General features: G+C 44.7%; 1 pseudogene; it reads right to left on the bottom strand.

Moving 5' to 3' along the window:
* The window catches only part of LOC148143372 (uncharacterized), a 68,257-nt pseudogene that overhangs the window by 14,190 nt on the left and 40,929 nt on the right, over positions 1-13,138 (bottom strand).

The raw sequence follows: 13,138 nt of genomic DNA, 5'->3' as shown, positions 1-13,138 counted from the left end.
ACTATGTTTGATTGGGCCTGATAACCGCTAGTAAACAGGAATTACAGTTTAATACTTTTTTATAATGCTTTTGTTTTTAGGTCAACCACTCTAGCTGCTAGGTATGTGCCCATATCCCTATCCATCCTGAACTCGTACCAAGCGAGCCCTTATGGAGTTTGAGCAACTTGCAGCTTTCTTTCCCCCTGCCTTTGGAACTGGATACCAAAGTCACCCCGCAGACAATCCTGTGCTCTGCTCAGTTCACTGTTGTGGCCCTCCTCTCCAGCGATCTCCCAGATGCTGAGATTTCCCATTCCTGATGAAACCCCTGATGATGATTCCCAATCCCTGGAGCCTTCTGCCCCTGTCCTTACTGAACCCGAGGACTATCAGTCCGATCTCCAAACACCAACCCCTGACAATCCCCCTGGCTCTGGGTATAATTCCTCCTTTTGCTGACATCCACAATCTCTTCTTTTTAATAAAAAGGAGGGATTGTGGGAGAATTTGATCAAAATTGACAAAACTGCATGGAAGCCATTTTGTCACAAAGCAATGTTTGCAGTAAAATGTAGCCTGTTAACATAATGCTGTCTGAGCCCTGGCTGAGGAATTCTGTTTTGATAGACTGACCTTGCAACTGCAGGCTGTCTCTGCTCCTCAGGACATTAGACTGTGCTGCTTCATAGAATGATGGATTGGTTCTCTCTGTCCCTTATCGGTAATTCGAGCTGAGCTGAACCTGCAGTATAAGATAACATTCAGTTTTGTAGACATTAAGAAATGTAGGTCTCGACAATGTATGTGAACCTTACGACTGCCCCTCAGTTGCATAATTAATGGAGAGTGGGGCTTGTGTTTTACCATAAAACTTGTAACATTCTGTATTTTATTGGAATACGTCGGACTTTGTTTTAAACTAAGAGGTATTCCCCAATGGCAATGAATAAAGCTAGTTAATTGCTCAAGGTCTCCTCTCCTGACTACTTTGCTTTAAACGATTTGACATACGAGTTACTTTGCCCCAATACTAATAGTTACATTGAAGGGAGAGAGAATTCCTCAAGTAGGACCCTATCAGAATCCTGGGTGAGCCCTATTTCTGGTAGATTGTGGTGTGGCTTTCGATTGACTGAATGTTTTCTTGTTCTGGAAGCTGTAAAAGAGGCGTGAAAGCTTCTGCAGAAGTCCAGCAAAGCTGAGAACAGACCGGCATCTTACTCTGTGGGAACAGGGAGATCAGAGGACAGGGAAATCAGGCCCTGAAACCCGAGCTGACACCAGACTACCGTGTGATCAGTGCTTTGATGAGCTGTGCCAACCCTCTGCCTTTACCTCGCTTCCCATCTGACTACACCTCAATATTCAGGATCCAATCCTTGCCATCCTGAAGCCATGTCTCTGTGAGGAGTCTCAGACCATAATTATTCACTTCCAATGTGTGCAGTTAATTCATTCACTTTTGTTACAATGCAGCACACATTCAGACTCACCATGTATCGTTTCAGTTTTTGTGACATTAGTATCCAGTTTTGATTGCTGGTATATTTACTCTCCTTGTCCCTTTCTATTGTTCTCTGATGTTCATTTTCCACATCACTACATTGCTCACTGGCCTCGATTTGGATTGGCCATACTAAATTGGCCACAGTGTCCAGGGATGTGCAGGTTTGGTGGGTTAGCCATGGGAAATGCAGGGTTACAGTTTCATAGTAATAGAAGCAGGAGTAGGCCATTTGACCAATCCAGCCTGCTCTGCCATTCATTAAGATCAGGGCTGATCTATCCATTGTCCCAGCTACCCTTAATTCCCAGACTCAACAGAGACAGCCTGCCTTGCAGCTGTACTGCTACCTGATAAACAAATTCTTTCCTTGCATGGGAATATCTTTCTCTTTGCAAGGACCTATTGTACACATCAGCTACTAACCAACACTGTCCAGACACTACGTGACTGGGTAAAGTGTCTCAGTTTGCTCAATTTCCTGCAATTAACAGTTTGCTAATTGTTAAATGATTGTAACCTATAGAATCACACAACTCTGTTTCTCGTCGGAGTGACTTGAGACTATTAGGTCGACTTGGCTCTCCCCGTGAGTTCCAAATAAACAGTCAATAACTCAAGGTTTGTGTGTCATGATTACTTATCCAATACTTATTGGACTACTACCAGCAAGTCACCCACAGCATAATCCACTTCCATCCCCAACATGGATCAAGAGGCCATCCTTTTTTGCCAGACAAGTAAATGTGTCAAGCTCAGGAAACAAAGCCTGTCAAACATTAACAGGCACAGATCTAGACCAACCTTTTCCAGAGTCTGTCCCTTCACCTCAATTGACTTTCTTTTTCCCTCAGCTCCTACAAACAAACAGCTGAACCCAAGGATGAGAAAAGAAATGGGAAAGAGGGCGAGAAAAGAGAGTGCGGTACTCCCAGATGTTAAACAGAGAAAGGAAGTTGCAGTCTGGACTGAAGCTCAATCTTCATTCAGAGAGAGAGGAGCAACAGCAACTTCAGAAGCTCATGGTCGAACTTCCGCATTCAAACAATGGCGGGGGTTCTGATTGGCAGGAGGACCAGGCCCCTTCCGGACAGATTCAACTGGCCAAATGCCAAAAGGAGGAAAAAAGGGGAGAGCCACAATTTTGTTTCACTTCTCCACCCCTGACTCTACATAACCCCGCATGTTCCTCGCTATTCTCCTTACCTTCACCCCTCATGATTTTTTAAATCTCAGTAAGGTCATCCCTCAACCTCCTCCATTCCAGTGAAAAAATCCCAGCCTCTCCCTATAACTCAAACCCTCCATTCCTGGCAACGTCAAAGTAAATCTTTACCGAACCATCTCTAATAATATTCTTCCTATTACAGGGTGACCAGAACTGTACTCAGTACTCTAAACAAAATGGCCTCACCAACATCCTGTACAACCTCAACATAGAACAAAGAAAATTTACAACCCAGGAACAGGCCCTTCAGCCCTTCAAGCCTAAGCCGATCCAAATCCCCTGTCTAAACCTATTGCACAATTTCTGAATCTGTATCCCTCTGCTCTCCCCTTACTCATGCATCTGTACAGATGCACTTTTCAAAAAAAAAGATATTTTTATTGAAAATTTAACATGTTTTTACCAGTTTACAAGTAAGAAAAGCACAAGTACGAACACTAATATACAATTAAATCTTAAATAAATAGCCAAAACTTGTGAAACAAAAAGAGATATAAAAAAGAAAAAGACAAAACTCAACTAACTACGAATCTAACCTATAACTAACCAGAGTGTATGATCAAATATCTTACATTAGTCAAAAGAAAAAAGGATAACATGGTAATGAAGTTGTGAAATACATGCTCGTAATGAGTTAACATAAGTTGTAATAAAACCCGTATTCATGCGGGATTCCTCTCCCAAGGGACCAGCCAGAACTGTTACCTCAACTAAATGAAAGCCCTTGAAAGAATGGCCGAAATATCTGTATCTATGTAATTCAAAAAGGGCTGCCACATTTTATACAATAATTCAGTTTTTTGGTGCACCATATTTGTAAGGAAGTCACGGGGAATACATTCCATGATTAATCTGTGCCAATTTGGAAGTCCTAGAGAGCCCTCAGCCACCCAGTTTACCAATATATTTTTCCTTTCATAGAAGGAGAGAATGGAAAATAATTTCCTCCCGTGCACATCCACAGAAGGTAAGCTTGAGAAACCCAGAAGAGGAGATACTGGATCTACTGTAATTTCCATTCCCAAGATTTCTGTCAGGGCGTTTACTACTTCGGTCCAGTATTTGAGGATCTTATGGCATGTCCATAAGCGGTGTGTAAGAATGCCCACCTCTGTGTTACATTTGGGACGCATTGCAGATGCTCCAAAATTTTGCCAATCGTTCTGGGGCCATATGGGCCCTATGAAGTATCATTAACTGAATGGCCTGGGTTCTGTTACAAACGGAGATTTTTTTTGGCATTTTCCCAGATGTCATTCCACATTTCTGTAGAAACTTCCAGCCCCAAATCCTGATCCCATGTTCTAAGCAGATGGTCCATGTCTTCCGACACATCATCACGTAATAAATGATAAAGAGTGCTGACCGAGGGTACACCCATTGGCCACAACAATCTACCTTCTCTATCTGATTTATAGAGAACATCTAATAACGCAGTCGTCTTCTGTATGTAGTCTCGAATGTAGAAGTATCAAAAGAGGTCTCCGTTAGGTAATCCAAATTTCTGATGCAGCTGTTCAAAAGACATCAGGACCCCCTTCTCAAACAGATCCCCTAAACAGGAGATACCGCTGGATCTCCAGGATTTGAATGTGGCATCTGTAAGCCCCGGTTGAAAACCCCATGCCCCCACTATAGGAGTATAGGGGGATGTTTTTTGTGAATTACCCTCATTTTGCCGCATTATATTCCAAGCTTTAATTGTGTTGAGTATTGTAGGGTTTCTACAGTGGCTCATAATGATTTTCATCTGATCGAAAAATAAGAGGTTAATAAGAGGGCACTGTACTTGAGAAGCCTCGATGTCCATCCAGATTGGGTCATGTCTGACCCGCAATCAATCAGCTATGTAGCTTAACTGAGACTTCCTAAAGTCTGAAAAATCCAGCCCTCCCCCCTTGCCTGTGGAAGTTGTAGCTTCCTTAACTTAATGAGGGGCCATCTAGGATTCCAGATGAAAGAACCCAGCCAACCATACAATTTGCGGAGTGCCGGCCTCGGCAGCATCACCGGAAGCATTCTCGTAGGGTATAAGAGACGGGGCAAGACATTCTTTTTAATTAGGGCTATTCTACCTAGCCAGGAAATTGGAAGGTCTCCCCAACGTTAAAGGTCCTGTCTTACCCTTTCCAATAGATGCACAAAATTGGCCTTGGATAGCTGGCCAAATACTGGGGTAATAAAAATGCCCAAGAGACCACCGAAAGGGGAAGTGGGATCGGTCCAATAAGTGGGACATACTAGTGAGGCATGCCTCTGATTTTGAAAAATTAATTTTGTACCTGTAAATGCATTAATAACTTGGATGGAGAGGGGCTTGGACATCAGAGGATTACTAAGAAAAAGGAGATCATTTGCATATAGGGTAATTTTATGTTTACCTGTACCAACCCTCGGGGCCGTTATATTAGAGTCAGCCCGTATCGCTTCCGCCAGTGGTTCAATTATTAGCGTGAATAGCAACGGAGAGAGAGGGCATCCCGGACAGCAGCCCCTACCCACACTGAAGCTACCTGAGCCTAATCCATTGGTGATCACAACTGTTTTGGGATCATTATACAGTGTTGAGACCCATTTGGCAAATACGTTTCCAACACCAAATCTTTCCAATGTATAGAACAGGTATGTCCATTCAACCCTGTCGAATGCCTTCTCCGCATCCAATGAGACTACTATTCCTGGTATTTTTTCCTGATGACAGACTTGATTCACATTCAAGACCCTTCTAATATTATTAGATGATCTACGGCCCTTAATAAACCCAGTCTGCTCCTCTTTTCTGGCCCTCTCTAGCCTCAATGCTAATGTTTTAGAGAGAATTTTAAAATCTACAGTTAGCAAGGATATTGGTCTGTATGATGCACAATCTTCTGGATCCTTTCCTTTTTTGAAAAAAAGGGAGATATTCACCTTTTTTAGTAAAGGCAGGAGGCAGCCCTGACTTATATGAGTAGTTATACATGTCCATAAGTGGGCCAGCTAATACTCCTGTGAACTCTTTGTAAAATTCAACCTGAAAGCCCTCTGGGCCAGGTGCCTTACCGCTCTGAAGTTGCCTGATTGTGTCAAGTATTTCCTGGGTTGTTGGGGGAGCATTCAGGACCGATACCTGTTCCGGGATTAAGTCCGGAAAGGCCAGGCTTTTAAAAAAGGACTGCATCCTCCTGGCTCTATCTTCACAATCCTGCGATCAGAATAAAAAAACTTTCTGAAGATTGTGTTGATCCCTTTATGATGTGAGTCAGAGTACCAGAACTTCCCTGATAGCTGTGATAGATTGAGGGGCCCTTTTTTTTCCTTGCAAGAAATGCTAAGCATCTCCCAGGTTTATCGCTAAATTCATATAATCTTTGTTTTGCAAATAATATTTCCCTCTTTGCCGTTTGGGTGAAGTCGGTATTCAGAGCTGTCCTAAGGGTTATAACCCTTTGTAATTTGGCAATAGAAGGTCTGTCAGCGTATGCTGTTTCAGCTGCTTTTAAGCGAGCAGCAAGTAGATGCTATTGTTCTCCATTTAATTTTTTCTGGGTCACCGAGTATGAAATGATCAGACCTCGCGCATAAGCTTCAATAGTCTCCCACATCATTGACGGGTTACTAGCCGTACCTGAATTAATTTCCAAGAAAGCTATAAATTCTTCAGAAAAATATTTTGCAAATTTACTATAATCCATACGCCAATGTCAGGGGGATGCCTCATTGTTCCTAGCCTTGATTTCCATGTACACAGCAGCGTGATCAGAAATTATCATATCACCTATTTTACAGGATGATATGTAATTTAAAAAACTCGAGGGGGCAAAAAACATGTCAATTCTAGTGTGACATTTATGTGGATTAGAGTTAAAAGAGAAATCTCTGCCTTGCGGGTGGATGCACCTCCACACATCTATTAATCCTAATTCTTGATTCAAATCCGCCAATTGTCCAGATCTGGGGCATCCACCCGCAGTACTCATGGGTATCCTGTCTATTTCCTGCTCCATAATGCAATTCAAGTCTCCCCCTATAATTGTATGACAAGCACCAAGAACCATCAGTTTGGAGAAGGCTTCCGTTATAAATTTGAAAGGATGTGCCGGGGACAAAACTGGTTTAAAATCCCATATTCCTCTCCATTTATAAGGGCTTTAATTAGTATATATCGCCCAGATTCATCTTTTATCTGACTTAGGATTTCGAAAGGGAGATTCTTCCAAATAAGAATGACTACTCCCCTACATTTTGAGCTGAAGGAAGAAAAGAAGGCCTGATCAAATCCACCCTGTTGTAATTTCAAGTGTTCTTAATCCAATAAATGGGTCTCCTGTAGAAGAGCTATATCAACCCTTTCTTTTTTGAGGTTTGGTAATATTTTCTTCCTTTTGATTGGAGAATTACTCCCCTTGACATTCCAGGTGCACCATTTAAGCGAATGACACACCATAATCGTCCAGGCAAGTCAGAGACCCCCGGGAGGAGAAACCCCATCCAAAACACCCTGAGCATGGACCATAGAAAATTCACAAAAATAGAGATTCTTTATAACACTCACACTAATATAATAAAAAACGATTTCTAAATAAAAAAACATAACATGTTTAAACAGAGATTTTTTCCCCACGTTTCCGGGGGAATCACTTCCTTTCCGAAAACCCATCATATCCTCTACTGACCAGTGCCCCACCCTCGACCCACGCACTCCATAATAAAGTGAAGAAAATTCAAGTGTATGACCAAGCTAAAGTTAACAATGAGTATCCTGCCCTCCTCCGCCTCCCCACCCACCCACATCAACACCTACATATATTTGGTGATGTTAATACCACGTATAAACATATAAAACTATAAAATTACAGTCTCAGCAGATAATAATTAATTATGGTAATACAAAATAGCAGGGGGAAATAACCCCGTTTTAAGAGAAAGAATAAGACAAAGCAAAGACCCCCCCTCACCTAAATCTACTGGACCACCAGGCCTATATATATTTACAAAAAAAAGAGGAGAAAATCGCAGAGTGGAGAACAAATAAGCCCCACCCCCTCCCTACTCCCTGGAGATAATATTAAGCAATAAAGTAATAAAAGCGAAAAAATAAGGTGAACCAGAGAATGGGGAGGGCAGAACAACATCATTCTCTTACAATTTATCTCTTACAATTTATCTAAGAGAGTCCAAACATTCCTTGGCCTTCTCCAGCGATCCAAAGTTATACACGGACCCTTCGTGGCTAAAACGTAGTGCTGCTGGGTAGCACTGAATGTTTAAATCCCTTAAACGCCCTCCTCTTTTGGACCAGAGCTGGGGGAAAGTCCTGAAATAGCATAATCTTGGATTCTTTGTAAATCATGGCTTGGGGATCTTTCCCAAGATTTCTGGAAGCTTCCAGGAGCATCGGCTTCTCCAAAAAGCACTGCAGCCAGAACAGGACCGGGTAGGGGCGCTGGTCCAAGCCGGGCCTATGTATTGCAACCCGGTGGGCCCATTCTACCCTGACCTGGCCTGATCCAGCCTACAGATTCAATAATTGTGGAAGCCACTGCTCCAGAAACGTCGTAAACTGGCCTTCCTCTTCCCGTTTGGGAAGGCCCAGCAAACAAATATTTTCTCGACGACCTCGATTTTTGAGGTTGTTGATGTGATCTTCCAAGGCCCGGACTCGCTGTTCGAGAGTCCAGACCCGACCCACGGCTGATTCTGCAGCAGCCTCAGAGGTGGCGACCTTTAGCTCCGCCCCTCCGACTCGATGTTCGATTCTTTCAATATCTCGGTCGTGCTTCTGCAGCGCGACAGAAAGCGACTCCCACCTGCTCCTGGACTCTATGAAGGTGTTGATTATCTCTTCAAGCTTAGAAATCACTGCAACAAGGCTTGCTACCATAGTTAAGTCCCCGGGGGCAGCTGCAGACGCCTCCTCTGCAGCTGGGGTGGGGTTCCTATGTGCTGCGAGCTGCGGGCATTCTTTCCTTTAGTCATTTTAATGGGGCACTAAATTGCTCAAGTTTGGTGCAAAATAACTAGCTGTATTTAAATAAAAGCTATTTAAATGATTTGGAAGGTGTGGTGGAGGCAGGCAGCCTACTTTGCCTGAGTGTTGGGCAGAGCACTACAGACTCAGACTTGCTGGGTCACCGCCATCTTGGATCTCTCCCGCCCAGATGCACCTTAAATGAATCTACCGTCCCTGCCTCTACTTCTGTTGGCAATGCATTCCAGACATCTATCACCCTCTGAGTAAAGTACTTTCTGTGTGCATCTCCAACATAATGTCCCAACTCCTGTACTCAGCATGTGAACAATGAATTCTGGATTAGTGGTGCTGGAAGAGCACAGCAGTTCAGCCAGCATCCGCGGAGCAGTAAAATCGGCGTTTTGGGCAAAAGCTCTTCATCAGGAATAAAGGCAGAGAGCCTGAAGCATGGAGAGATAAGCTAGAGGAGATTGGGTGTGGGGAGAAAGTAGCATAGAGTACAATAGGTGAGTGGGGGAGGGGGTGAAGCTGATAGGTCGGGGGCAGGGGCATGGTGGAGTGGATAGGTGGAAAAGAAGATAGGCAGGTAGGACAAGTCATGGAGACAGTGCTGAGCTGGAAGTTTGGAACTCGGGTGAAGTGGGGGAAGGGGAAATGAGGAAACTGTTGAAGTCCACATTGATGCCCTGGGGTTGAAGTGTTCCGAGGCAGAAGATGAGGCATTCTTCCTCCAGGCGTCTGGTGGTGAGGGAGCGGCGGTGAAAGAGGCCCAGGACCTCCATGTCCTCGGCAGAGTGGGAGGGGGAGTTGAAATGTTGGGCCACGGAGCGGTGAGGTTGATTGGTACGGGTGTCCCGGAGATGTTCCCGAAAGCACTCTGCTAGGAGGTGTCCAGTCTCCCTAATGTAGAGGAGACTGCATCGGGAGCAATGGATACAATAAATGATATTAGGGGATGTGCAGGTAAAACTTTGATGGATGTGGAAGGCTCCTTTAGGGCCTTGAATGGAGGTGAGGGAGGTGGTGTGGGCACAGGTTTTGCAGTTCCTGTGGTGGCAGGAGAAGGTGCCAGGATAGGAGGGTGGGTTGTAGGGGGCGCGTGGACCTGACCAGGTAGTCACGGAGGGAACGATCTTTGCGGAAGGCCGAAAGGGGTGGGGAGGGAAATATATCGCTGGTGGTGGGGTCTTTTTGAAGGTGGCGGAAATGTCGGCGGATGATTTGGTTTATGCAAAGGTTGGTAGGGTGGAAGGTGAGCACCAGGGGCGTTCTGTCCTTGTTACGGTTGGAGGGGTGGGGGCGGAGGCGCAGGATGTGGATGAGATGCGTTGGAGGGCATCTTTAACCACGTGGGAAGGGAAATTGCGGTCTCTAAAGAAGGAGGCCATCTGGTGTGTTCTGTGGTGGAACTGGTCCTCCTGGGAGCAGATACGGCAGAGGCGGAGGAATTGGGAATAAGGGATGGCATTTTTGCAAGAGGTATGTTTGACCTATGTGAACAATGAAGGCAAGTGTGCGGAACACCTTCTTCACCCCCGTCTACCAATGATGGAACTTTCAAGAACAATGAACCCGAACACCCCCGGGTCTCTGTTCTACAACACGACCCAGGCCCTAACATTACCTGTACAAGTCTTGCCCTACTTTATTTTAGTAAAATGCAACCCCTCACTTATATCCATACCTCTCTCATACACACGCTCTCTCTCAGACATACACATACACCACCCTCTCAACACACTCACCCTCTCGCAGGCTCATTCTCCATCACAATCACACTTTATCAAGCATGCACACATGTAAATACACACTCACTGATGCACAGTCTTATACACAAACTCACATACAAAGGCAGTTTGCCCAAAACATCGATTTTCCTGCTCCTCGGATGCTGTCTGACTTGCTGTGCTTTTCCAGCACCACTCTAATCTAGACAACCCTCTGGGAAAAGCACTTCCTCCTCATCTGTCTGAAAGCTCCTCCCTCTAAACTTAAGGCCTAGTCTCTCACACCAGCAGAAATTACCAGACAGGGTAGGGCTTCATCCCCACAATGCAATGGCATTGGGAAGATGCTTCCATTGGTAGGAGAGACTAGGACCAGAGGACACAGCTTTAAAAATAAAAGGAAGACCTTTAGGAACAGAGATAAGCGATGTCACCTTTTCTGCCGACAGCAAGGAGCATGGACAATGTGTTGGTGACACCAGCGAGCAGGTGCGCGGAACAGACACAATATGCTGTGACGATGCTGGTGTTATTGACAGATTTTAAGTGTTCAAATGCCAAGAGGAGAACTAAAGGATAGAGCCACAGTTCTTTTTCCCCATGTGGCTCTTATAGCTATTGCATTTTCTCTGGCTGCTCAACTTTTTTTTAACATGTCTTTTCGTCAGTGTAGGGGTGAGGTTCACAACTAGAGGGCATAGGTTTAGGTTTAGGGTGAGAGCAGAAAGATATTAAAGGTACCTGAGGGGCAACTTTTCCATGCAGAGGGTGGTGCATGTATGGAATGAACTGCCGGAGGAAGTAGTGGAAGCCGGTATAATTACAGCATTTAAAACACATCTAGATGGGTATATGAATAGGAAGGGATTAGAGGGATATGAGCAAAGTGCTGGCAAATGGAACTAGATTAATTTAGGATATCTGGTTGGCATGGACAGGTTGGACCGAATGGGTCTGTTTCCATGCTGTACATCTCTGTGACTCTAAATAATAAAGTCTACTTCTCCAAATAACAAACTATATCCATGTTAACAAGGCTTAGTGCACCACATGCTTTACTAACCATTCTCAACAGGTCCTGCTCCTTCAATGACTGAGGAACATATACATGCTGGTGCATAATCTCCTTCACTAGTATTTACACACTACCCTCAGCAATTGCACAAGTAACAGTAAAGGGCAAACAGCACAAGGATTAAACCAAACAAACAGTGAGGGGAAACAGCACAAGGATTAAACAAACAGCGAGGGGCAAACAGCACAAGGATTAAACAAACAGTGAGGGGCAAACAGCACAAGGATTAAACAAACAGTGAGGGGCAAACAGCACAAGGATTAAACAAACAGTGATGGCAAACAGCACAAGGAATAAACAAACAGTGAGGGGGAAACAGCACAAGGATTAAACACACAGTGAGGGGTAAACAGCACAAGGATTAAACAAACAGTGAGGGGCAAACAGCACAAGCGCCAGTAAAAGCAGATGGAAAGTGAGTGTAAAATGTCACTATGACAGGACAGGCCCCACATTCCTTCCCCTCCGTCCCCACCCCCACAACCTGCCTCACCTTTCACCTCCCGGGCCCAGTACCTTCCAGGTGGCCCCATAGTTGACACAGAGGCCGCCCCACGACCAGTAGAAATCCACCACCACTCCGTCACCAAGCAACAGCCACCTCGCGCTACAACTGCTCATTCACAAAAACAAACTCTCCTGTCTCGCTCTGCAGCTGCAGGGGGGACACTGCCACGTTTCCAGGAGCCCTGTCTACATTGGGAAAGCTCACGGCTCAATTTAAACAGATATTCCGACATCTAACGGAACGGCGTCATATCTAAAGGGGGCAATCTGCATTTTAAAGGGACGTGGACATTTTAACGGGCTACTTCTGGAAATAAAGAGGTTTAAATGGACAAGATTACATTTCAAAGCGGTGTGGGCACATTCAAAGGGATATCTTAATATGTAAAGTGACGCAGTTATATCTAAATGAATCTACATTTCAAAGAGACGTTGCCCGATTTATAAGTAGAGACAATAGGTGTGAATTCTGTCTGTGTCCCAATGTTGAGTCAGACTGACATTTTTCTTAGAAAAGCTCTGCATTTGGCCCATTTCCCTCTAAACCTTTCTATTCATCTACCCATCCGAATGCTGTTTCAATGTTGTAACTGTCCCTGTATCTACCATATCCTCAGCAAGGTCATTCCACATGCAAATCACCCTCTTTCAAACTTTTGCTCCTCCGGTTCCATTTAAATTTGTCTCCTCACATTAAAAAAAAGCCCCCTAGTTTTGAGTTCCCCTACGCTAAGGAAGAGCCATTTGCTATTCACCTTACCTCCACTCCTCATGATTTTATCAATCTCAATCAGGTCACCCCCAACTCCCTGTGCTGCAGTGAATAAAGTCCCAGCCTCTCCTTATAACTCAAACCCTCCAGTCCTTACAACATCCTAGGAAATCTTTCTTAAACCCTCTCTAATAGTATTCTTCCTATTACAGGGCCACCAGAACTGTACTCAGTACCCTGAAAGTGGCCTCACCAACATCCTGTACAACCTCAACATGATGTCCCATCCCCTATACTCAATGGTGTGAACAATGAAGGCAATGTTGCGAAATGCCACCTGAACCACCCTGTCGAGCAACTTCCAACTTCCAAGTGATGCAATTTCCAAGAAACTATGTACCTGAACACCACCCACATCCGTCCCCCCCCCCCCCCCCCCCCCCCCCCCCC

The sequence above is a fragment of the Chiloscyllium plagiosum genome, unplaced genomic scaffold (genome assembly GCF_037043375.1).
Source record: "Chiloscyllium plagiosum isolate Xiang-an unplaced genomic scaffold, Cpla_swu_hap1 HiC_scaffold_27, whole genome shotgun sequence".
NCBI lineage: Eukaryota > Metazoa > Chordata > Chondrichthyes > Orectolobiformes > Hemiscylliidae > Chiloscyllium > Chiloscyllium plagiosum.
This window is presented reverse-complemented; position numbering and strand designations above follow the sequence as displayed.